Source organism: Lutra lutra, chromosome 5 (genome assembly GCF_902655055.1).
Source record: "Lutra lutra chromosome 5, mLutLut1.2, whole genome shotgun sequence".
NCBI classification, from domain to species: Eukaryota; Metazoa; Chordata; class Mammalia; order Carnivora; family Mustelidae; genus Lutra; species Lutra lutra.
This window is the reverse complement of record NC_062282.1, coordinates 106,772,749-106,799,843: the sequence shown is the minus strand read 5'-3', so window position 1 is coordinate 106,799,843 and position 27,095 is coordinate 106,772,749. Positions and strand designations below refer to the sequence as shown.

At 42.9% G+C, this 27,095-nt stretch overlaps 1 protein-coding gene across 1 annotated transcript in view; it reads right to left on the bottom strand.

The window, feature by feature from the left end:
- The window catches only part of THBS4 (thrombospondin 4), a 144,569-nt gene extending 128,711 nt beyond the window's left edge, over positions 1–15,858 (bottom strand). The window contains exon 1 of the mRNA XM_047729545.1: positions 15,835–15,858. The gene's annotated coding sequence lies outside the window, so the exon portion shown is untranslated. The remainder of the gene's footprint in view (positions 1–15,834) is intronic.
- Between the last annotated feature and the right edge of the window lie 11,237 nt (positions 15,859–27,095).

Below are 27,095 nucleotides of genomic sequence, written 5' to 3'. Positions count from 1 at the left end.
TTAAACATGTCTCAGTGCTATTTTGAGCTCTTATATCTGAAGATAAAGTTAAAGCCATTTATGTTTTCAACATGAATTCCTTTAGCCTTGGGGTTCCAGTGGGGTCACCAACACAGCCAGACATCTTATCGGGGTTCAGCTACCTGCCAGATGAGGGACTGCCTTTATTTCTACCTCTGCCTCTATTTGGGCTTCCTACCACTTCTCTCTTTTCCAAAGGCTTTCAGAATGTTCTGAGAAAAGAGATAAAAAGGTTAAAAGAAAAAAAAAATCAACTTTCCTTTAGCTCCAATGTTCTCTTGCATCTACATAGACACTGTTAGTACACGACAATAGGTATTTTGTGGTATGGCCATGTACCGGGACACTTAAGAGCAGTTCTAGATACTAGATCTATATATACTGATGCAGGAAAGGCTAATAAACACACACACACACACACACACACACACACATTCAAAAGAACATGTATTGGAGGACTCCATTTTGTAGGAAAAAGCAATGACCCTGAGTCAGTGTGTGTGTGTTGGGGTGGGGGTCATATACCCGCACAAGCAAACATGCACAAAACCACCTATGAGAATAAATACCAAACTATAGCAATGTGTTATTGGGATTTTTCAGGGTGTGGAGAGGAGTGGATCACAAGGGATATTTTACTTATTGCTGACTATATCTCTATATTATTTGGATGCTTAATAAGAAGAATATGTTTTTCTATAATGAGAAAAAGTAAAGATTATTTAAAAATATCTTCTGTAGCTTTGGACTGTCACTGTTTTTGACAATGCCTGGGAAACAATGCCTAGAAACAACTTGCTCCTTGGCATACTCCTGCCTGATCTCAGACCTGTTGATTCTTGTACGTTCCATAGTTTCAAAGACCATGAATAAAAGAGCTTATTATGGGGCGCCTGGGTGGCTCAGTGGGTTAAGCCGCTGCCTTCGGCTCAGGTCATGACCTCAGAGTCCTGGGATCGAGCCCCGCATCGGGCTCTCTGCTCAGCAGGGAGCCTGCTTCCTCCTCTCTCTCTGCCTGCCTCTCTGCCTGCTTGTGATCTGTCAAATAAATAAATAAAATCTTCAAAAAAAAAAGAGCTTATTATGAGAGACATTAAATTAATATAGTGTAGTGGTTTTAGTCATGAAAAGGTGTTTCATTTTGGGGGACATATGGAAATATGCCATTTTCCCAACTCTGTTTTACAGATAGGGATGCAGGCCCTCCTGAGGCTAATCCTTGGCAAGTGTTAGAGGATGCTTGGGGTCTCTGCCCTGCTGACAGTGACCCAGCCTCCCTTGGAATTTGGGACTGATGGTTACAATCCGCACACGGCTGGGCCTCCAATGTGTAAACCCAGGGGCTGTGAGGCTGCCACCCCATGCCTGCCTCGTGGGCAGGAGCTGGTGAAGCAGGCCCACAGAGAGGCAGTGAGGAAAAGCAAACTGTGAATCTGCTTTTCCTTGTCAACTTCTGATGCATTTCCTTCCTGAGGCTCAGCTGCCATCTCCCCTCTTGGATCCCAGGTGACACCCCTGTATGTTAACCTTGCTTGTGCTTGTCTTCACGGTCTTAAAATCAAGGAGTCCCTAGACCCCAAGCCAGGAAGCAACAGAAACGGAGATCAAACCCACATCCCCATCGCCATAAGTCACTCACTCTCCGTTAGGCCTGTCCCCTTTGTGCTATTCCCTCCACCACTGCGGTGACATCTCCATTCACAAATGGGGTCACCCAGCCTCAAGGCCCTCAACTCCTCCTGGGGGCAGGGGAAGGGGCGTGGAAGCAGGAGAGGACTTCACCGCTACATCAGCACAGCTGCGGAAGCCTCCAACCACACATGGGCTGCTGGAGGGGGGTTTATTTGTCTGTCCATGCTTCCCAACGAGTTTCGGTGTGGGAAGCACACCTTCAATCATACAGACGGCAACATGAGGCTACATCACCCCTCCACGTCCTGAGGGATGCCTGAGAGGTGCCTGCTGTTATTTATTAAAAATTATCCACAAACACCTCCATCACCTTATGCAAGGATCATGGGTCTACATGTTGGAGGAACACAGGTGTGTGGGCATGAAAGAAAGAAGAGTGGTGGTGTTTTTGTTTTTTTAAGATGTATTTATTTATCTGAGAGAGAGAGAGAGAGAGAGCACGAGAGGGAAGGGGAGAGGGAGAGGGAATCTCAAGCAGATTCTGTGCTATGTGTGAGCCCAACATGGGGCTCCATCTCACGACCCTGAGATCACAACCTGAGATGAAACCAAGAGTGGGATGCTTAACCGATGGGTGCCCCCAAGATAAGGGGTGTTTCAAAGACACATCCACCTTCCCTTCTCTTCTTTCTCCAACTTCAGGGTCACTGTTACTAGAAACCTGGCAACTACAGTGCAGTCGGCTGTTGTCAGAGTCCCCACTGGCCACCCCTCCTGAATCCGCATCCTCCAGGAGGTAACTTTGCAGTTCCTGTCCCTCTGATTCTGGGCCAGGTGACGTGGCTTGCTTTAGTTAATAGAACGCTGACAAATGTAGGGTCAGCTGAGATCTGAACAAGTGTTTGTGCCTTCCTGCTCACCCTTCTGTTCCTCCGCAGGTGCTGTGAGAACATGCCCAAAGTAACCTAAGATGACCCAAGGGCATCAGACCTGAGTGACCTCAGTCAAAGCCATCCTGGATCAGCCACCGGCCAGCTGAGCCCCAGACATGTGAGTAAGCTCAGAGAGAACAGAACTGCCCATCTCAGGGCAGCCTAAAGCAGCTACCTGCAGACTCCGAGCTAAGTAAACGTTTACCATTGCACGCTCCCTGGGATTTCCCAATGGGTTGTTGGGCAGTAGCACGGCGGCAATAGTTAATGGATTCACCACTGTATCTGCCACTGTAGGCCAGTGTGAGGCATTCTTTGGGCAAGCATCTGGTTGACTTATAAAACACTTTAGATGGCCCCCCAAGGAGATCAGATAGAAAAAGCAATTCCCTGATACACCTTCTATCCTTATTCACCATTGGTGCTCAAGAAAGGGAAATTGCTGAATCTTCACTTTTCTCTGGCATGATGTGCAGTAGGAAGGGTCAGTGGTGGCTTTGTGGCCGAGGGCTGTCCACTTCCCTAGAGCTCAGTTTACCCTGTGAATAAACCCCCATTGGGAGGAATGCCAAATGGCTTCTCTCCTACAAAATAAAGGGAGGGATTGAGTGGCCTTCTGATGACTGAGTTTACAATTATTCACTGAAAACTGAATATACATTTTAGGTTGATAAACAGCTCTCTTGAGGAGGGCATGATCATTGAGAGAGTCCTTCTTGTTTAGCTTCAGAGTGGTCATGGCCACTCTCCTGGTGGCCCCACAAGGACCCCTAGAGGGACAATCCTGCCAGGCCTGGCTGTGGGCAGACTGGACAGTGTAGATTCCTGGGGAGAGCAAGGGGAAGGCGGGGTAAATAGGGGAGGGGGTTGGAAGAACAGTTCTCCCAATATGTACCCTTTGCCAGGTCCCCAAGGTAGGGATTTCTAACCTAGACTGGACATTGTGTCAATCCTGAAGAGGGAGGCCTAGAACATGAACATTTCCCTTGCCTAGAAGGGATCTCCCTGACTTTTTTATGCTGTCTCCAGCTTGGGAGGAAACCCTGAAAGAGCTGGAGAGGACCCAAAGGAAGAGCTTCACATGGAATGAGCAAAGCAGAGAGAGGAAGGAGCACTAGATGACATCCTACACTCACTGAGTCCTGGCTTTGAACTCAATGGACTGAGTTCAAAGGCAGTGAGAGGCATGCCCTCCAAGCCAGTGGAGAGGGCATCTGGGTGCTGGCATCCTTGGCAGGACTCAACAACTAGACCTGGAGCTTGGGGCCAGGGGGTTCTCAGAACTGTAATTTCCCAAATTAGTAAAATTTTAAGAAGAAGTGGGAGGGTGGGAGACCTACACGGGCTGGTCAGCTTTTAATTTGGTCAAATGACAGATGAGCCAAAACCAAATGCAAAAACCCTAGCAGCCTCTGACACACCTTTTTCATCATAGGACATCTTGGCCTAATTGAGTGATAAAAGTATAATCTCAGTATACTGAATAGTCTTCCCCCAAAATGAGTTAGTAATCTTATACCCTCATGTACATATGATTATAATTATATATATGTATATAATTATCTTTGTTTTTCTCTTATCACTTTAGACTTGTGAAAACTTGATCACGGATGAGTCACTCCTCCCACCTTCCCTCTTTGCAAAGTGCCTACCCCTGTAGAACCGGTGTTGAAAGGTCTAATATTTCATGAGCTCCTGGCAAGTTGGAAGACAGAGGAACCCCCATCCCAAAGGAAGTCTGAAATCTCCATGGACTGGTGGGTGAGGTGGTGAGGGGTGTGGGCAAGAGGGAAAAGCTGTCAACACCACTCACGGTGATGAAAAATCAGGGTGGTTTGAGAAGCACCCCATCCCAGGCGTTTGCCTGAAACAGTCTGGAACAGCCCACACGTTCCTCTTTCTCTCCCACCTACTCCCTAGTTTTCTCTTATCCATCCCTCCCTTCTTCCTGCTTCTACTGGCACAGTGATTCACGAAGCGGTACTAACACTAAATACGTTAAGTCATTAAAAAATTCACCACCATCTTGGCCCTTGCTTTTAAAATTCAGATAGTAAAGAATGTATAACCTGTTTGGAGACAAGGATAAGCCCAAATTATTTTCTGTGGTGGCAAAGCCTGCAGCTTTTTTTTTTTTTTAAAGATTTTATTTATTTGACAGAGATCACAAGTAGGCAGAGCAACAGGCAGAGGGAGAAGGGGCAGGAGGCTCCCAGCCGAGCAGAGAGCCCAGTGTGGGGCCCGATCCCAGGACCCCGGAATCATGACCAGAGCTGAAGGCAGAGGCTTTAATCCACTGAGCCATCTAGGTGCCCCAGAGCCTGCAGCTTCTCTTCATCATCTTGATGCATCTGTTGTGTGAGTATAGCCATAATCCCAGGATGGTTACTGCATACAAAATAATTTACTTTCTGAAGGGGTTACCTTAACCCACAGCTCCATTCTTATTAGCATATGGAGGAAGTGGAGGAAGCCAAAAATGCTAATGACCAGATAATTGGAATAGATTGGGTCTGTTTCAGGTATTTGCAGGTGTTGAAATGTGAACAATGTAATCATTTAAATGTAAAGAAACCACTAGATAACTTCTATTCCCAGTTTCTGAGCCCCCTGTGGATAAAGCTGGGGAAAGCTGTTGGAAGGTTGAGCCGGGAAGTCTGTGACTTTGGTGGCTGCAGAAAACAATGGAACACACCTGGGTTTGGCAGCCAGACAGGGGCTTGGAGTCCAACACTGATCAGAAAAAGGCCTCCCACTACGGCAGCTCTGAGGGCTTGATTTAACACACCTCTTGGCTGAAATCAAAGGAAGAAAGCATCTCTTTTCTTTCTCTCTCTCCCCACCCACCAATCCCCCACCCCTTTTTTAGGTCAGAATTAACATCAAAGTTTCACTTTGTTTAAAAGTGGAAATAGTTCAAGCCTTTTTGCTAACAACCTTGAATTAAGAGATGGTAATTGGCGGTCTTCCCACTCCCACGCAAGCCTAGTTCGTCTTATTTTAAAACCTTAATGTGCTTCTTTGGAGGCCGGGAGACATGAAATGCACTGACTTGATGCTGTTCCCTGTCAGTATCCCAGGGTGGTACAGAAGAGGCAGCCTACCCCATCCTCTCTTGGAGATGGGAGTGGGAGAGATGGAAGGGCCACTTGCTGGGCTGCTGCTGATGGGAAGAGCTGCATAGCACGTGAGGTGCTGTTGTAAATGATATTTGGGTTAGAGGCATGGTGGCTGTTCATAAGGAAGGCTAAAATGTTCCTGGAAATGGAACAGGACAGAAAAAATTCTATTTACCAGACCTCTTTCCAGGGAGAGAATTGGAAGGAATCATCAGATGAGCTGCTTCAGTATAAGTGTTGAGACCACGGGGCTTGTTCGAGCCAGTCACACAGGGCTTTTGTTTCTCTGAGCAGAGCATGCAAGTTGGGGTCAGAGCTGAATTGCTGAGACCAATAGAGTAGAGGCAGAATGCTCCACCAGGAAGCCTCTAGATTAGCCCTTCTGCCACATAAAGCTGCTAATTCAGCCTCTTCTCTAAATAGATGCTGAATACACCTTTCACTGGTATAAGGTGATTTCCTGTGGCTCCAGACACCACAGGTCTAAAACAGCTGGCCTGGACTCTGTGTTGGATGCAGTGAAAGCAGAGCCCGTTGGATCCCTGCAATGTCTGCTAATCTATTTCAGGGCTGGTGGGGAGGGGATTTGTCTGTGTCTGGTCAAAATGACAGACCTACACAGTAGTCTGATCGACAGAGTAGTCTGATCTACACAGACTCGTAGATCAAAGTCACATGCCAGTGGCCAGACCACATGGGCCTGAAAACTGCCCTCTCCCTAGAGGGGAGAAGTAGTCCAAGTTCTTTAACCTGTGAATGGGAACCCCAGCAGCTTCTCCAAGTTGTGCCGTTTGTATTTGCTTGAGCAGGTCATGACTGTATTAGTCAGGGCTCTCCAGAGGGATATAACCAGCCACAGATTAGAGGGAGAAAGATGAGATTTATTACAGGAATGGGCTCATGCAGTTATGGAGTCTGAGAAGTCCCATGATCTGCCGTCTTCAAGCAGGAGAACCAGAAAAGCCAGAGATCTTATAAGTCTGAGTCCAAAGGCCTGAGAATCAGGAGCACCAGTGTCCAAGAGCAGGACAAGATGGATGTCTGAGCTCAAGCAGAGAGAGCAAATTTGCCCTTCTCTGATTTTCTGTTCCATTAAGGCCCTTAATGAATTGAATGGTGCCCACTTGTGCTGGTGAGGGTTATCTTTTTTACTCTGTCTACTGATTTAAATGCTAATCTCTTCCAGAAACACCCTTCCAGGCACACCAGCGATCTGGGGCTCCCTTTGCCCAGTCAGATTGCCACCTAAAATTAACCATCACTCAGTAATGATATCGAGCTTAAAACTCTGTTATTCCTCTAATGTGCTGGTCTGGATTCACAGGGGTTGGTGCTAGGTGAATAGTAGAGCCAGGTAAAGTTAGTCCACATCCCATGAAGTGCTTTCCTCAGATGACGAGACCTAAGAAGTAAGGGCTGTGACCCAGTCCGCTTGTCCAACATAAACTCTGTGTGCCAGGTCCTGGCCAGGTGCTAGGGAGGTAATGATGGAGAAGACGGACTTGGTCTCTGACTGGATTCCCAGCTGGGCAGCAGAGCAGACAGAGTTAATGATGAGAGAGTCCAGTAAGCACAGTGGGGGGTTGGGGGGATATTGTGCCAAGAGTCAGGAGCTATGCCACCCTCTCCTTGACCCTCACCAGCCATCAGGGGAAGGATTTCCAAACTTTTTGAACAATTTGATCAAATAAATGTTCAAAGGAATTAATTTGAATTTAAAAGTAGTTATTATGGCAGGGTGTGGCATGACTGCATTGGCAGGAACACATGGGAGGGAAGAGAGAGAGGGATTTTTTGGAGAAAGAGGGAAGAGCCAGAGTGTGGTAAGTCTTGAATTCCTGGCTAGAAGATCTAGTCTTTACCCTATGCATGAACTGTTACTGGCTAACCTTCAAGGACAAAAGCTATGTTGATTTTGTATCCCTTTTCACCCACATAATGTGGGCAAGAATGTCTCTTGTCCTCTGACACCCAATTTCTCCCACTGTATAGGTGTTAGACACCTGTAGAGATGATCTTTCCCAGCCTCCCTGACAGCCAAGAGTCAGGAGTGACTCTTTCTCAGGAGAGACAGCCACGTGTGACTATGTGGCTAAGTTCTGGCCAGCTGTAAGATAAAGTGATGTGTGGAACTTCCAGACCACATCCTTGAAAGGGAAGATTTTCTTCCTTTCTCTGCCCAGAACACAGACAGCAGGAGACCAAGTCCCCTGCCAAGGGGACAAGGAACAGTAGAGCAGCAAGGAAAAAGGAATCTGGATTCTGAGTGGCATCAAGGAAGAAAGTTACTCACCCAAGCCTTGACCACCCCCTACTGCAGACAGGTATGTGGGAGACATGAATTTCTATCATAGTTAGGTATTGACATTACCACAGTATTTGGGGGCCTGCTACAGCTGGTTAATTTGTATCTGAACAATGACATCAGGACTCACTATGGTTGTCCAAATGTACTATTAAATTACTTCTTTGGAAATTTGTAAAGGAAAAAATTGATAAATGGCTACAGAAATAAAGATCAAGCCAGTGAAAAAAGCAAAAGGCTCTTTATCCAGAGCTTGCTATAGCCAGGGAGTGAACCACTGTCACTTACATTTTGCCAGCGACTCAAAGGCAGGCAGAGGAGTGGGAAAGCTCTCTGGTGGAGAAAAGGGAAGGCTTGGGGTGTGCCTGCTCGGAGGCTGGAGGCACGGGGAAGATGGCGGCAGGCGAATGTGAAGCGGGGCATCCTGTGTGATTGGTTTAAGGTGCATATTTTGTTTTCTCTGGTCCTAAGTTGAAAGCAGGGACAGAAATCAGGGAAGCTGAAGTTACTGATCAAGTCCTGGCCACTCGGGGCTGACTGTTAGAGAAGCTACTCTTCGGCTTTCTGGATTGTCAGTAGAGATGGCAAGCTGGTTTCCTACGAGCCTGACGTACAGCAGGCTGGCCTCCTGGGCTGTTCACTGTAGACAAGGGGGGTGGTTTCCCAGGCAGGTGGCATACTGTGCACGCAGAGTTCTCTTTTTAGGTCTGGTCTGGCCACTGTCCCTTTACATATTCAGTCTCTGGAGGCTAACGGGAACAGCCTTATCACAGAGGGGAAGTGACAGGGGTGGGGAAGCACTTTAAAACCATCTCACTGGCACGGAAAAGTGGAAGCAAAGAGAAAATTTCCTATGTCCCTGATGGCGAGAGAGGACACTGCTGGGCCGTACTGAGAACTGGCCAGATTACAGCAGCTAAATGAGAGGCCTCACGGCTGAGGAATAGGAGCTCTGTGACCCAGGTTGACCAGTGACCGAATTTCTGTGGTGCTCACAGCCCAATGGCGTCAGGGCTTGAGTTCCTCCCGAGACTTGCCTGAAAATAACTGGTGTGTGGTCTCCTTGCTCTCCTATCCCCTGGGGCTCAAGCGAGGGGACAAGCCTCCTGGCCACCCTCCTCACCCATCCTAGCCACGCAGTAGCCCCATGAGTCCCAGAGCACACTTCATGGGTTAGACAGACCCGTGGTCACAGAAGAAATGTGCTTTTTTTAGCACAAAGCCAGTCGTGAGCAGGACCAGCCTCAGGAGGAGGCCTCTGATTGCCTGCAGATGTCTGAACGGTACCCAGCTGGCAGGCCTGTGCTCGCTTTCAGATCTGGTTTCCATTCCTGTGGCGTGTGGGACAAGGGGACCCTTCTTCAGGGATTCGTGGGCAGCATGCCGAGAGCTCCGTGGGAGCTGTTTTCCTGATGGGGGAGCACCTCGCCTCTGGTCATGGGCCGCAGACATTCAAACTCATGCACTTCGGTTTCCAAGAACACGAGTGTTGATCTTTGCTGGAGACAAGTGCTGTTTGAAGCTGTGTTCTCTCTGTGGTTACTCACCACCACCCCCCTGCCCCAGCACGGCGGGCCTCTCCTTCCCCAGGCTCCCCGGAGGCCCCAAGAACTTCAGGAAATCCCAGTAGAGTCTGGGCAAGGACTGCAGCTGGCCGTCCTCAGGCAGGCTCTGGAGTTTCCAAAATGGAACTCGGTTCTCTCCTCAAACCCTACTCGCTGCCTTCTGTCTCCCTCACTCCTCTAACCATCCACTCAGTGGCTCAAGTCCCAAACCTAAGAGCCATCCTGGACTCCTTTTCCCTCCCCTCACCTCCATGTCAGTCAGTCCTCTCATGGAGGACACCCGTCAAAGTGTATCAGGAAGAGAGGTGCTTTTCTCCATCTTCACTGCCACCATTTCTAGCAACAAGCTCTACATCGAGTCCCTCCTACCCACACACTTGCTCTCCTACAAGCCTTTCCTTTCACCGGTACCAAGAATGTTTCTCTCCAAGTCCTTACTGCTTGGCAAGAAACGTGGAAGGCTCTGTGGGGACTTCCTGCCGCCTTCCAAATCAGCCTCTGCCTCCCTCCCTCTGTCCCCTTCCCACTGGTTTTCTCTCCTCCCTCTTCCCCCTTTCAGAAACTTTCTTGACCTCAGATATTCCTACCTTTCTCACACCTTGCTTCTACTCATTTTTTCAGGCCATATTAAATTTCCTCTTATCAGGAAAGTCTCTAATCATTCTAACTGAGTCCCCACTGCCCTTCTGTCTCCCTCTTTCTTTAGTCACAGCAGATTTTATGGTTGTTCTTTGCCCATTGTCTAACTCTCTACTGGACTCGAAGATCTTGTTTGATGCTCTGTCCCTAGTGCCTAGCACAGATTGGCGCTCTCAAATGTTGAGTTAGTGGATGGGTGGGTGGACTGGTAGACGGATAGTCTTTTGGGGGCTTCACAAAGGTCACTTGGGTCCAATTCCCAGAGCTCAGGCAAACTGAGCCTCCCCTTAGTCCATAAAGGCAGGCACGGGTTAATTCATTTCAGTTCAATTCAATTCAGTAAATACTTATGAAATGCCTATAGCGTGCTAGTCCCTGGACACAAGAACAAGACAGACCTAGAACTTACAGGAAAGAGGGGTAGGAAAAAATCAAATATGCCATTGTGATACAGAATAGTGGAATCTATAATTATGATATGAGACGTGGAGGGTGCTGTCAGAGCGCATCACAGAAGTATCTGAACTTAGTCTGGGGAGTTCAGGGAAAGGACAGACAGGCCCCCTGAACTGTGTTGCCCCCTTTTCTAATCTTGAGTGTTCAAGAAGGTGCAATGGTGAAAATGTGATTCTGACAAGACTTACTTTTTGAGCGCTTGCTATTAACTAAGCATCGTTCTAGGGACCTCCCAGGTAATGTCTCTTCTCCCTACTACAGTCTTGCCAGATAGGCATAATTAATGCCATATTACACACGTGGAAACCGTGAAAGCAAGCACTATGTCCACGGCTGCTGTTTTAGGACAGATTCCCCAGGAAACTGACTGAGATGGAGAGTCTCACACAGGGCTGCTCTGGAAAACACTGCCAGCAGTGGGGTTAGGCAGGGAGAGAACTGGAACAGCAAAGCAGGTACAACTGTGGCCTCTAGTGATCCCACAAATGCTCTGGAGCTGGAAGGGCCCCTCAGAGTTCTTTTGAGTTGTGATAAGGGGGTGGGCTTTTAACTCTTAAACTGGACAATCAGTGAACTCAGGAATGAGGGCATAACCTTGGGTGTGGTAGCCTCCTTCATCTGAGGGCAATTCCTGGAGAGGAGTTGGGGGGAGGGGCGAGAGAGGGGCTGTTAAGTGCCAGGAGCTGGGAGAATAAGTGCCTTGGTCCTAACCTGGGTGCCCATGCAGCCACCCAGCTCCTCTGCGGTAGCTTGCACTCCCATTTATCTATCTATCTATCTATCTATCTATTGATTTATTTATTTGACAGAGAGAGAGGGAGAGAGCACAAGCAGGGGGAGCAGCAGACAGAGGAGAGGAAGAAGCAGACTCCCGGCTGAGCAGAGAGCCTGACATGGGGCTCGAGCCCAGTTAGCAGAGCATGTGACTCTTGGTCTCAGGGTCCTTAATTCAATCCCAAGTTGGGCTTGGAGCCTACTTAAAAAAAAAAAAATTCCAAGGCCAGGATAGTCTTAACTAAGTAGTTATATGGCCTTGAGCAAATGACCGATTCTGTCTAAATTTCATTTCCCACTACACAATGAAAAACCTTGGGCTCATTAGCTCTGGTAAGCTGGTGTGCTTTGGGTGGAATTCAGTGTATATGTGGTTTGTTTTGGACCTCAGTCATTTTTATTTTTTATTTTTTGGATCTCAGTAGTTTTTATAATAGAATCTGAATACATCTAGATGGGCTCGAGGTCTTCCTTTTACTCCAGCCTTCATCCAACCCCCCCACCCCCCGGCAGCTAATACCTAGTCAGAGTCACATATCTGCGTTACCTTCCTGACCTTGTAGGCAGGTTCCCCTTCTAGTGATAAAAATCTAATGATTCTAAGAAACAGAATTCTTCCCATAAACCACAGTATCCAATGGGTGATGGTGGGAGAGGAGAGCAAATAGCTTTTGAATTTGAGAATGAAGACAGCGTGTCTATGATCCACAGGACGCATATAGACTCATTCTGTTACACTTTAAGCTATACTCATTTTGTTGCACGCATGCTTTAAAGATCAGACACGACTCTGACAAGGTCTCTGAACTTAACAGATACTTACTTTTCCATGATGTAAAGGAGATCCAAGGAACTTTCTGCCAATAAGGACCTGAGCTGATGTAGAGATGACCCCTCCCACAACACGTGCAAGTGTCGTTCCCTTTTTGGGTGCCAGAAATAGAGGTGTGGAGGTAGTCCAAGGGAGTTTTGGACACAGACATAGATTTAAAGGAAGGAGACAAGGCTGGGGGGTCTGTGCAAAGCCAGCGAGCTAGATGGAGCCTTCCCTTCTATCTTAAAGGGCCTCAAAGAGGAGTCCTTCTACTTAAACAATGAAGACAATGCAAGGAGAAACAGAAGACATTAAAAAAAAGAAGAACAGTATGTTTGTAACAGGCATGTTTGAAAAAGAACAGAGCTTTGCTTGCCTTAAACAACCTCCTCTACTACATGCACACTCACACTTCTCTGAGCCAATACGAGAGGAGAGGAGTCTATTTTTATAGCCAATAAAGCACATATTGATCATTCTAATCTTGAGATTTCAGATCTTCATGTTTACTGACCACCTACTTCATGGAAGGCATGGACAGTCCCCGCCCTCCAGGTCATTCATGACTCCCTGGCCTTGGGAAGTCACGTGGCCAGGCTGGCTCCTCTGTGCCATCCCTAATACGAGCCAGATGCCTGAAGGGGTGCTCTCACGATGGGGCCCTGAGAATCTCCCTCACTGTGAGAAAGACGGACAACACTTTCCACCCGCAGTCCAGTGAGCCTGGGGCAAGGTCCAAATGGAAACATCATTGTCTTATTTAGTGGAAGGATTTTTTTTTTTTTAAAGAGATTCTTAGTATCAAAGACTATTTTATTGGTAACAGAAGGGATTTCAGGAAGGTATTCTTAGTATAATGCTTCTCAATGAGTATGCATTAAATTATAACTCAGTGTTTGCACTACCCTATCTCTGCAGTGTTATACCAAGATATTCTGACATTTGGGATAAAAAGAGGTTTGGCAGGAACCAAGGTATTTATAATGGGAAAAACAGAACATTTTCTTTTCACGAAGGATAAAACTTCATCACACATTCTCCAAATCAGATTTTCTGACATGTGCCCTTTCGTTGGCTTCCAGTTCTTTTTTAAGGCAGGGGGAGGTTAAGGATGAGGGTGGATATACCTTTTTGCTCTGTTCTTCGCAAAGATGATGGTCCCCCTGGAATGAACAGCTTTTGTACTTCAAACACATTTAAGACTATTGTCCCTCACAAGAATAGCACATTTAATAATATGACCTTGGAAGTTCACCTCTCTGAGGGTTTCTGCTTTTTGAGTGGAGACCTGATATTCCAAGCAGCCCTCCCCGCCCCCCCACCCCCAATTCCTCTATCCTCCTGGGGAAAAGTAAGGGGAAAGGGGTGGTTCCGATAGCCAGGAGAGGCCAGAGTCTTCTGGGAAAGCACTGCACAGGTATCCAGGAATCCAGGAGAAAGCTGTTTTATTCATTTTAACTGCCTCTGTGGCCAATGCCAACTGTCCCAGTCCACTTAGAGGCCTAGAAGGCACAGGTCAGAGGGTTGAAGTTTGTTCCTTTGGCTGGCCCCAGTGTTCTCTTTCAAGCAGGGGACAGAGCGATCTTGGTTTTGAGAACCACTAATGGTGCAATCCTTTTTATTTTTTGATGTGTACAAGTTACATATATTATTATGTATGACTTCCCGAAGTCGATGTTATTTTTCTGACCCAGTTAAGACAACTGGACTTCCCATCACTCATTCTAGCATTTAACATGTGGAAAATACATCATTGCGGGCGCCTGGGTGGCTCAGTGGGTTAAGCCTTTGCCTTCGGCTCAGGTCACGATCTCAGGGTCCTGGGATCGAGGCCTGCATCGGGCTCTCTGCTCAGCGGGGAGCCTGCTTTCTCCCCTCTCTCTCTATGCCTGCCTCTCTGCATACTTGTGATCTCTCTCTCTCTGTTTCAAATAAATAAATAAAATCTTAAAAAAAAATACATCATCGCTATCTTTTATGAAGCAAATGAGCGCTAACCTCCGTTCTCCAACCCACACCTCTGCCCTCACTTTGTTCTGTCACTCAGCTCAACTTTGTCCTGTCACTGGAATGGTAGTTAGGCTTGGTGAAATGCATTCCTCTCTCCAACTCACAAAGCATTAAAATAGAAGTTTGCTTTGCTCCTTGGGCCATTCTCAAAGGGAAACTTTTTAAATAGTCCTTCTACAGAAGTCACCAAAAACACAGAAAACAGGAAATTAAATGAATTACCCAGAAAGTCTGCATATGATTCTAATTTTGTTCTTCCAACTAATGAAGATAATAAACCCTGAATATAACACAACGTTATAAAACAAAGTAACAGCCATGGGTCATGTTTCTGTCTGTAATTTAGTATCAGGATTTATACTATAAATATTCTTTTTTTTCTCTCAACACTTGCGGAGAAAATGGCACTTTTTTTTTTCTCTTAAAGAAACTGGGAATTTGTATTTTGTTTCTATCACTGGAACGACCTTTTAAAAACCTTTTTGTGACCTCATTGAATAGATTTTAAGTGTCTCTGATTCTCAGAATAAAATGTGCAAAATACCAAGAGCAAACAGAAATCTGTTTTGACCAAATCATATTTTTCCAAATGCCATTTGACCCAAAAATACCATGCTCTTCAAAGCTACAGGCACATGCACACACACTAACAACAAAATCCCCAAATCCCCACACAGATCTCAATTGGAAGGATTTTGATTTATGGTCAAATTAAGCTCCCCCCAAAATTAAGCCACGATTCAAGCCAGCATCCCAGGAAAGGTATCTCAGCAACTCTGAGACTTCTGTTCCCAAGTGCAACTCAGGGACCTTGAAGGACACTGCAGGTTCCACCAAGGGACACAGGCCCTTTAGACACTGGCATCTCTATCTGAGTTAGAAATCCTTCCTTCAACTGCAGAAGTCCACAACACTCTTCCCCACACCTTTTCAAGCAGACTCACTTAGTACTTTGTGTTTATAGGCTGAGAGAAGCCCAATACCAGCCTGGAGTCAGCAGACACATCCCTGCCTCCCCGTCACGGGCTGTGCGTGAACACAGAGCTAGGGGTGCACAGACAACCAGGTTTTGCTATTACTTAAGACACACATTAAGAAGGCTCCCTGAATGCACTGTCTTCCATTCCCAAAAGTTCTCCCTGTAAGGAGTCAAATCAGTGTTGCCCTAGTATGGCCAGCTACAATGAAACATGACCAACTTTATTAAGGAGTTTCTACAAGAGAAGCTAAGTTGGTTTGGCCAACGATGGTCACTAGATCCTTGACTACAACTGATTGTTGGAGTCTACCCAGTCTAGGTTTTTTTTCCAATAAGGAGATGTTCTTTGAACTCAGGACTTAATAACTAAAATAACTGAGACTGAGTTTGCCTACCAGTTGGAAGGAGAAATGTTCTGAGTTTTTCTAAACCATTAAAATAGCTCATGTGGTGGAATGCTATGGAGCAATGAAGACATAGTTTAGAAGAGTTATTTGTTGACCTATAAAGATGTTTATGCTATATTATTGAGTACAATATACAACAGAAGTAAAGAATGATCCACTGTATAAAAAGTAAATTACTTACATTCCGTAGCTCAGACCTCTTCTTAACACCTTCCAGTTTCTAAGTTCTTTGGCTCCCCTGACTTTTCTCTCTCCTAGCCTGGAGAACCTTCATTTAATCTGGAGGGTAAGATCATGAAAAATAAATTATTATTATTATTATTACTAATATTACTAATACTATTAATATTATTATGTTGGTCGTCCAGACATTTCATTCATGGTGTAAAAACACAATTCTCAAAGTGTAAAACAAACAAACAAAACCCAAACAAACATAAACATAGTTCCCATATAGAGAGAGGGCAAATTCATGCCAAAGTTTTGTTAACTCATTAATGAAGGAACTAGCAACAAGATAAAAGCTGGTGTGAAGAAAATTTGAGAAACAGAGATTACATGGTGAGAAAAGAATACTAAAATAGGATTATTAAATAGATATTAAAAAGCTAATGCTCTGGTAAGTGCTGGGTTTACCTTCTCTATCTTCCAGCTACCCACCCTCACCCCCCATTCAAGACTATCACCATACCTTATCATTTTTCTGCAAGTTAACCAGGGTTGTCCAATGTCTGGGCCACAACCAAAGGGACATTCCCTGAGTGAGTCAGATAACCAGACTTTTTAGAAAGGTCACACTGGCATCATTTCTGTCTTATTTCCAAGTTTTAGTTTTTCCTGCATGATGATATAAACTAGATCCCTTGGGGTTTAGACTTTAGAAATGTCAAAACTAAGATCTGATTCTTGTTTTTAGCTCTTCTGCCATAATAACCCTTCCTTCCTAAACCTAGGAAAGAATAATCTTAAGCTGGTGCTGAAGGACATGAGAACCAAACCTAAAGTCTCAGGAAAAAGCAGTACTAGCTTTTTCTGGAACTGGGGCTATTGATGGGTTGATAGGCACAGAGAACACCTGAAACCAAGGGACTGAGTGACTGTATAGTTTCTGAATGCTGAATGTAGACACTTCCAGCTCTTTCCTCCCTCAGTCCCACAATGATGGGACTTAGATTAGATTAGATTCATGGAAGATGACAGAAAGAAAACTCTGCTTTATCTGCCCAGTCCAAAGGGGGTGGATTCTTTCCCAATATATGGCCTACTCATATCACCCTATAACAGAGCATAATGCTGTCAAGCCCAATCTCCATGTGCAGAGCTTTCAAACAGCCTTTTAGCCCCCAACTCTTAATCCTGAACAGTCAAAGAATACCACACATTTGAGAAAAGTCTCTACTTTGGAAGAGAGGGATGTAAACAAAGAAAAAGCAACTTGGAGGAAAGAGGAAGAGACTTATGAAAAAAGAAACCCCTCACAAGTACTAGGTTGGAGAGCTTAGATACTGTGTCCATAAAAAAGAATGGAACTTTTTCCTCTCATATACGAAGACATATTCAGAGAACAAAAGGTCTCCTGGAATTCAGGTTGTAATAGCAGAGTGAAGAAGGGATGGAAGACGCAGTTGAACTCTGGCCTTCAACAGTAAAGCAAGAGAACAAAGAATATAGAAAATTAGGAGGATTCATTTAAAAGACAAGTAACAAAAATTCAAATAACAGGTCCAAACGCCAAATAACAGAAATTCCAGAAAGAGAAAACAGGAAAATGGAAGGAAGAAATTGCCAATGAAATAACTCAAGAAGATTTCCCAGACCAAAGCACAAGGTTTTCCAGATTGGAAGGGCCTGCCATGTGCCAACACTAGAAGCCAGAAGGTAATAAGCAACACTTTTAAAACTTTGAAGCTGGAATTTTCAATCTATCCACACTACCTTCAAATGTGAGTGAAGACTAATGACATTTTTGCACTGTCAAGGTCTCAAAACATTTACCTTCTGTGCATCTTTTTTCCAGAATCTACTGCAGGACACCCTATACCAAAAAGAAGGGATTAAACTGGGAAAGGGGAAGACTGAAGGAAGATAAATAGATAAAGGAACTTGGAGATCAAACACAGGAGAGAAACAGTGGATCTCCAGGATGATGGCAAAGTGAGATCCCAGGAGGACAATTCCGTCTCACAGGTCGAGTACCAGCAGCCCAGAGTGCTACAGTGGGGCTCAGGGGCCAGCCAGGCTGCTGTGACAGTGTCCAAGCCATCCCGTCACACCCTCCAAACACGGGACCACATCAAGCAGGAAGACAGGAGGGAATATAATTATGAGAAAAGCAAAAGCAATTCCCAGGATTCCCAGAGGGAAGTTCAAGATGATAGCTGAGCAGCGCCTCAAGAGAAATGGTTGACATTTAAATGGTTTTATTTTCATTAAAAAAAAAATTAGAAAAAATGTGGAAGGTTGTAAAATAAGAATACTAACAGTCCCTAACTTCTTTGCTTCTATATTTTTTCTGGATTTTGGAGAGGGGATATAAGGTGTTCATGTAATAAAAAAAGACATAAAAAGGATTTTTTTTACCTTACAAAACTTTAAAAATATTAAGTGTAAAATTCAGGAGGTTTTAGTATATTTACAAGGTTGGACAACTATCATCACTAATTCCAGAATATTTACATGTCTCCAGAAAGAAAGCTTTCCCCTTTCCCCTTGGTGGTCACTCCTGACTCCTCCCCTCAAACTACTAATCCTCTTTTTTGTCTCTATAGATTTTTCTATTCTGGATGTTTCCTATCAATGAAATGATACAACATATGGTTTTTTGCGTCTGTCTTCTCTCACTTAGCATAGTATTTTCAAGATTTCATCCACTTTTATCCATCCAGCAAGCACTGGCACTTCCCTTTTTAATGAAAAATATCCCTTGCATGGATACAGCATATTTTATTTATCAGTTCATCAGCTGATGGATATTTGGATTGGTTCTATGTTTGGCTATGATGAGTAATGCTGCAATAAATGTTTGTGTCCAAGTTTTTATATGGATATACGTATTTCAGTTCTCTTGGGTAAATACCTAGCAAATTTGCCAGGCCATATGGACCTCTATGTTGCAATTTTTTTTTTTTTAAGATTTTATTTGAGAGAGAGAGAGTGCATGCACACAAGTGGGGAGAGGGGCAGAGAGTGAGAGAAGCAGACTCCTTGCTGAGCCAGGCTCAATCCCAGGACCAGGAGATCGTGACCTGAGCTGAAGGCAGATGCTTGATTGACTGAGTTGACCAAGTGCCCCTCTATGTTGCACTTTTAAAAGAACTGCCAAACTGTTTCCCAAAGTAGCTGCACTATTTCACATCCCCACCGGCAATGTTTGAGGGTTCTGTTTCCTCAACATTCTTGTCTACACTTGCTATTGTCTGTCTTTTTAATTATAGCCATCCTAGTGGATGAAAAGTAGTATTTAATTGGCTTCTGATAAGCAATTTCCTAAAAATTAATGATGTTGAGCATCTTCTCATGAGCTTCTTGGTTGTATGTATATATTCTTGGAGAAATGTCTGTTCAAATCATATTCCGTTTTAAATTGGATTATTTGTGTTTCCATTACTTGGTTTTAAAAGTACAGTGTGGGTCTCCAGGGTGGCTGCCTTCCGCTCAGTTCATGTTCCCAGGATCCTGGGATCGAGTCCTGTGTTGGGCTCCCTGCTCAGGGGGGAGCCTGCTTCTCCCTCTGCCTGCCACTCCCCCTGCTTGTGCGCGCGCTCTCTCTCTCTCTCTCTGATAAATAAATAAATAAAATCTTTAAAAGTATAATGTGATTTTGAGGTTAAGTTCAATCACCTATTTTTATGAAGATGTGGTAAAATTCTTAGCTATGTGGTTAAGGAAATACGAACTATTTTCATTTAGACTTTTGTTATTCTGTATCATTCATTGATTCCCTTTTGTTGTCTTTCTGGTTGTGTGTGTGTGTGCGCACGCATGCAGGCGCCATGTTAAATGGGATTGAAACGACAACTTTTCAAAATATCAGGGTCTTTAACAATAATTATGGAGAACTGCCTCTTAACTGTCTGAAATCTTGAAAAGTTTTCATTTTTAAAACCCCCCAAATGAAATGAGCTATTGTTTCTGATTAGGAAATAAGTCTGTATTCATGGTTTAAAAAAAATTTTCCAAAACTTCTGATTTCCATTTTTGCATGCTAGGAGCTTGGAAGTCACCACTCTGTCCTAACAACTAAAAAGCTGAGCAGATGGAAAAATCAGTAACTTTTCTAGGATCTGTAAGGAAAGAGAGGGCACATGGCAAGCTGCTGCCCCCAAGATCAGAGAGATAACAAAACAGGAAGTTGTATCTTACTCCAGCAGAAACTCATATATAGAAACCACTGAGGAAATTGGTGCCAGGATAAGAAAACTTAAACTATTATTGACAAATTACTGGAAGCTCAGTGTGGACAACTCTAAGAGTTAAAAGCTCCAGGGAGACCCAGTCATGCGGGGCCTCCAAAATTTTGTGAGATCTACCTCTGGGTGCTTGACCAGATTCTCACGGTAAATATTAGAGAAAAATATCCTTGTGCTTCTAGCAGTGGGAGGGGAAAAGAAACTATTTGGAAATATACCAGAATACTCTGTTCTTTTCATAAGATCTGCCCTTAGGAGAAACTAATTAACCAGTGCCTAAACTGCTGGGATATAATCAGAGCCTAACTCACCTGGGGGAAGGGAAATATCCAACTCCAGCCCGCTTTAGCTATTCTGTCCCATCCAAGGAGAAAAAAACCCTAAGAAATACATGTGAAGTTCCCAGTCCAGAGCCACAGACTCATGAAAGACAGAGACCTAATCCTAGGACCATATAATGCTTCAGTGCTTCCCGTCCCCACACCTTATCACATTAGGAAAGCCTATTTAGAGCAGGGCCACCTAGAGCCCCATGCCCAGTTACCAAGAAAAAACTACAAGGCATACTAAAAAGCAAAAAGTATAATTCGAAGAGATAAAACAACGATCAGAAGCAGACACAGCAGAGAGGTTGGAATTATCAGATCAGGAATTCAAAGTAACTATAATTAATATCCTAAGGTCTCTAATGAATAGACAGCATGCTTGAACAGATGGGCAATGTAAACAGAGAGAGAAAGAGAGAAATCCTAAGAAAGAACCAAAAAGGAATGCTAGTGACCAAAAACAGTGTAAGAGAAATGAATGCTTCTGATGGCCTTATTAGAATAGTAAATGGAGGGGGCGCCTGGGTGGCTCAGTGGGTTGGGCCGCTGCCTTCGGCTCGGGTCATGATCTCAGGGTCCTGGGATCGAGTCCCGCGTTGGGCTCTCTGCTCAGCGGGGAGCCTGCTTCCCTCTCTCTCTGCCTGCCTCTCCGTCTACTTGTGATCTCTGTCAAATAAAAAAAAAAAAAAAAAAAAAAAAAGAAAAGTAAATGGACATGTCTGAGGAAAGAATTTCTGAGCTTGGGGGTATCTCAATAGTTTTGGAAAACTCCAAAACTGAAAAGTGAGGAGAACCAAAACTGACCAAAACAGAATAGACTATCCAAGAACAACTAGAATAAAGGATAACATATGGATGATGGGAATACCAGAGTGAGAAGAAAGAGAGAAAAGAACATTTGAAACAATAGTAATTGAGAATTTTCCCAAATTAATGCCAGACACCAAACGATAGATAGTGGAAGCTCAGAAAACACCAAGAAGCATAAATACAATAAACCAAACCAGACAAAAACAAAGCAAAAAAACTACACCTAGGCATATCATTTTCACACTGCAGAAAATCAAATATAAAGAAAAAAGTCATCCAAGAAGCTAGAGGGAAAAAAACGTCTTACTTATAGAGGACTTCATGCAGGCAAGAAGAGAGTAGAGCAAAGTATTTAAAATATTAAGAGAGGGGTGCCTGGGTGGCTCAGTTGGTTAAGCATCTGACTCCTGATCCATTCGCTCTTTCTCTCTCTCAAAATACATACATACATACATACATACATACATACATAAAATCTTTAAAATATTAAGAGGAAAACCTCCTGCTAACCTAGAATTTTGTACTTTGCAAAATTGTCCTTCAAAAATGAAGGAGAAATAAAGACTTTCTCAGACAAACAAAAACTGGCAGAATCTGTTGTCAGTAAAGCTGCCTGGCAAGAAATGTTTTTAAGAGACAAATGAGGTAAGTCAGAAACTGAGATCAGCATAAAGAAAGGTAGAACACTGAAGAAGGAATAAGTGAAGGTAAAACAAAACTTTTACCTTCTTATTCTTTTTTTAAAGATTTTATTTATTTCTTTGACAGACAGAGATCACAAGTAGGTAGAGAGGCAGGCAGAGAGGGGTGGGGTGGGGGGAAGTAGGCTCCCTGCTGAGCAGAGAGCCCGATGTGGGCCTCGATCCCAGGACCCTGAGATCATGACCTGAGCTGAAGGCAGAGGCTTAACCCACTGAGCCACGCAGGTGTCCCTAATTTCTTATTCTTAAGTGATCTAACAGAAAGCAGTTTATTCGAAGAAGAGAAACAGCATATTCAATTATGTCTGTTATGTCTTATGCACATGCATATATAAGTGAAATGAATGGCAGCAATAATACAAGGGATGGGAGGGAGAAATTAGGATTATTTTGTCACTATAAGGTGTTCACAAAGCAGTGAAGTTTTATTTAAAAGTGAACTTGGGTTAGCTGTAAATGTATCCTGCAAACTTTAGAACAGCCCCTTAAAAAGGTAAAAGAAAACCAAAACTGTAACTAATATGCTAAGAAAGGAGAGAAAATTAAATAATATAAAATGCTCAATTAAAACCACAAGATGAAGAAAAAGAGTGAAAGACAAAACAGTAACAGAGAACAGGCACAACAAATGGCAAACAGTACTGAATATGGGAGATACCAATCCAGCTTTACCAGTAATCACTTTGAATGTCAGTGGTCTATATGTACCAAGACAGAGACCGTCAGAGTGCATCAAAAAAACAAGACCCAGGGGCGCCTGGGTGGCTCAGTGGGTTAAGCCTCTGCCTTCGGCTCAGGTCATGGTCCCAGGATCCTGGGATCGAGCCCCACATCGGGCTCTCTGCTCAGCAGGGAGCCTGCTTCCCCTCCTCTCTCTCTGTCTGCCTCTCTGCCTACTTGTGATCTCTGTCTGTCAAATAAATAAATAAAATATTAAAAAAAAAAAACAAGACCCAACTATACACTGTGTACAGGAAACCCACCTTAAATATAACAACACATATAAATTAAAAACAGATGGATGGAAGACAATATACCATACTAACAAATTTAAAATTTCAAAAGGAAGGCAGGAGTAGCTAGATTAATTTCAGAAAGAGAGGACTTCAAAGCAAGCAAATCACCATGGATAAAGAAGGGCATCACATGATGATACAGGAATAAATTCTTTAAGAACACTTAATCTTTAACACATATGCATCTAATAAAAAAGCAATCAAACTACAGGAATCAAAACTGATAGAACTGCAGAGACAGAAGGATCCACTATCATAACTGAAGACTTCAACACTCCTGTAGCAGAGAGGGATAGATAGAGCAGGAGAGAATTGGTAAGGACATCCTGAAATCAGTAACACCACCAATCAACTGGACATAATTGACATCTATAGATTACTTCATCCACCAACAGCAGAACACACATCCTTCTTAACCTCACACGGAACATCTACCAAAAGAGACTACATTACGGGCCCTAAAACACACTTTAACAAATTTAAAGAATGGAAATGATGCAATGTCCACTCTTAGACCACAATGGAATTAAACCAGAAATCAATAACAGAAAGATAACAGGAAAGTCCCAGCATCAGTAGGCAGTAAGCAACACACTTGTTTATGGGTCAAAGAAAAAATTTCCAAGAGAAATTTTAAAATATTTTGAACTACATGAAAACAAAAACAATTTATCAACTTCTATAGGTGCAGCAAAAGCAGTGCTAGAGAGAAATTAATAGCACTCAATGTATATATTAAGAAAAAGAAAAGTGTAAATCAATAATCAAAGTTTCCACCTTGGGAAATTAGAAAGGAAAAGCAAATTACATCCAAAGTAAGCAAAAAAAAAAAAAAGAAATAAAAATCAGAGCAGAAACCAATAAAATTGAAAAGAGGAAATCAATAGAGAAAATCAACAAAACCAAAGTAGTTCTTAGAAAAAAGATTACTAACTTTTTATTTAAATTCTAGTTAGTTAATATATAGTGTAATAGTAGTTTCAGGAGTAGAATTTATGATTTATCACTTCCATATAACACCCAGTGCTCATCACAAGTGCCCTCCTTAATACCCATCATCCATTTAGCCCATTCCCTACCCAACTCCCTCCACCAACTTTGTTTGTTCTCTATAGTTAAGAGTCTCTTAATGTTTTCCTCCCTCTCTTTTTTTTTATTCTCCTATGTTCATCTGTTTGTTTAAAAAAAAAAAGGTTTTATCTGAGAAAGACAGAAAGATTGAGAGAATGAGCAGGAGGAAGCATAGTGGGAGAAGCAGCCTCCTACAGAGCAGGGAGCTTGACATAGAACTCGATCCCAGGACCCAGGCTGAGCAGATGTTCAACTGACTGAGCCACCCAGGATTGGTGCGTTTCTTAAATTCCACATATGAGTGAAATTGTAAGGTATTTTTCTTTCTCTGACTGACTTATTTCTCATAGCATAATACACTCTGGCTCCATCCACGTCAATACAAATGTCAACATTTTATTCTTTTTGATGGCTGAGTAATATTTCATTGTATATCACATCTTCTTTATCCTTTCATCTACTGATGGACATCTCAGCATCTCATCTTTTTCTCACCATAGCACATACCCTCCCCAATGTCCATCACACAACCAACCCATCCTTCCACTCCCTTCCACTCCAGCAACCCTCAGCTTGTTTCCTGAGATTAAGAGTTTCATGGTTTATCCCCCTCTCAGGTTTCATCTTATTTCATATTTCCCTCCCTTCCCCAATGATCCTCTGTCTTGTTTCTCAAATTCCTCATGTCAGTGAGATCATATGGTAATTGTCTTTCTCTGACTGACTTATTTCACTTATGGATAATACCCTCCAGTTCTAACCAAGTTGTTGCAAACGGCAAGATTTCATTTTTGATGACTAATATTCCATTGTATATATGTACCACATCTTCTTTATCCATTCATCTGTTGATGGACATCTAGGCTCCTTCCATAGTTTGGCTTTTGTGGACATTGTTCCTATAAACATTGGAGTACATGTGCCCCTTCGAATCACCATGTTTGTCTCCTTTGGATAAATACCTAGTAGTGTAGTTCCTGGGGTCATAAGGTAATTCTAATTTTAACTTTTTGAGGAACCTCCATACTGTTTTCCAGAGTGGATGCACCAGTTTGCATTCCCAGCAACAGTTTAAGAGGGTTCCCCTTTCTCTGCATCCTCTCCAACACCTGTTTCCTATAGCCATTCAGACTGGTGTGAGGTGATATCTCATCAGGGTTTTGATTTGTATTTCCCTGATGACGAGTGATGTTGAGCATTTTTTCATGTGTCTGTTAGCCATCTGTATGTCTTCTTTGGAGAAATGTCTATTCATGTCTTCTGTCCATTTTTTAAATGGATTGTTTTTGGGGTGTTGAGTTTGATAAGTTCTTTATAGATTTTGGATACTAATCCTTTATCAGATATGTCATTTGCAAATATCTTCTCCCATTCCAACTAAAACTGTGTTTTAGTTTTGTTGATTTTTCCTTTGTTGTGCAGAAGGTTTTTATCTTGATGAAGTCCCAATAGTTCATTTTTGCTTTTGTTTCACTTGCCTCCAGCAATATGTCTGGTAAGAAGTTGCTTGGCCAAGGTCAAAGAGGTTATTGCCCGTGTTCTCTAGGATTTTAATGGTTTCCTGTCTCCCATTTTAGCTCTTTCATCCATTATGAATTTTTGTGTACAGTGTAAGAAAGTGGTCCAGTTTCATATTCTGCTTCTTCTTGTCCAGTTTTCTCAACACCATTTGTTGAAGAAACATTCTTTTTCCATTGGATATTCTCTTCTGCTTTGTCAAAGACTATTTGACCATATCATTGTGGGATTATTTCTGGGTTTTCTATTCTCTTCTATTGATCTATGTGTTTTTTTGTGTGTCAGTATCATACTGTTTTGATTACTATAGCTTTGTAATATAACTTGAAGTTTGGAATTTTGATGCCTCCGGGTTTGTTTTTCTTTTACAAGGTTGCCTTGGCTGTTCCTGGGTCTTTTGTGATTCCATACAAATTTTAGAATTGTTTGTTCTAGCTCTGTGAAAAATGCTGGTGATATTTTGATAAGGATTACATTAAATGTGTTGATTTCTTCGGGTAGTACAGACATTTTAACAATGTCTGTTCTTCCAGTCCATGAGCATGTGATGTGTTTCCATTTCTTTGTGCCATCTTCAGTTTTTTCCATCAGTGTTTTATAGTTTTCAAGGTACAGATCTTTCACATCTTTGGTTATGTTTATTCCTAGGTATCTTATTGTTTTATGTGCAACTGAAAATGGGATTGTTTTATTTTTTCTTAATTTTTCTGCTGCTTCATTATTGGTATATAAAAATGCAACAGATTTCTCTACATTGGTTTTTTATCCTGTGATTTTACTGAATTCATCTATCAGTTCTAATAGTTTCTTGGTGGTCTTTAGGGTTTTCTATATATAATATCATGTCATTTGCAAATAGTAAGTATTTACTTATTTCTTGCCAATGTGGATGCCTTTTATTTCTTTTTGTTGTCTGATGGCTGTGGATAGGACTTCCAGTACCATGTGGAATAAAAGTGGTGAGAGTGGACATCTCTATCTTATTTCTGACCATAGAAAACTCTCAGTTTTTCCCCATTGAGGATGATATTAACTATGTATTTTTCTTTTTTTTTAATTTAAATTCAATTAGCCAACATATAGTCCATCATTAATTTCAGATGTAGAGTTCAGTAATTCATCACATCAGATGTCCTCCTTAATGCCTGTCACCCAGTTATCCCATCCCCCCACCCAACTGTGGGTTTTTCATAGATGGCCTTTATTATGGTGAGGTATGTTCCCTCTAAACCTACATTGTTGAGGATTTTTGTCATGAATGGATATTGTACTTTGTCAAATGCTTTTCCTGCATCTATTGAAAGGATATGATTCTTACCCTTTTTTCATTGATGTGATATAACACATCTATTTATTTGTGACTATTGAACCACCCTTGCAACCCAGGAATAAATCCCACTTGATTGCAGTAAATGATTCATTTAATGTACTGTTGGATTTGGCTTGCTAGTATTTTATTGAGAATTTTTGCATCTATGTTCATCAGGGATACTGACCTGTATTTCTCTTTTTTAGTGGTGTCTTTATCTGGTTTTGGTATCAGGGTAATGCTGGCTTCATAAAATGAATTTGGAAGTTTTCCTTCTGTTTT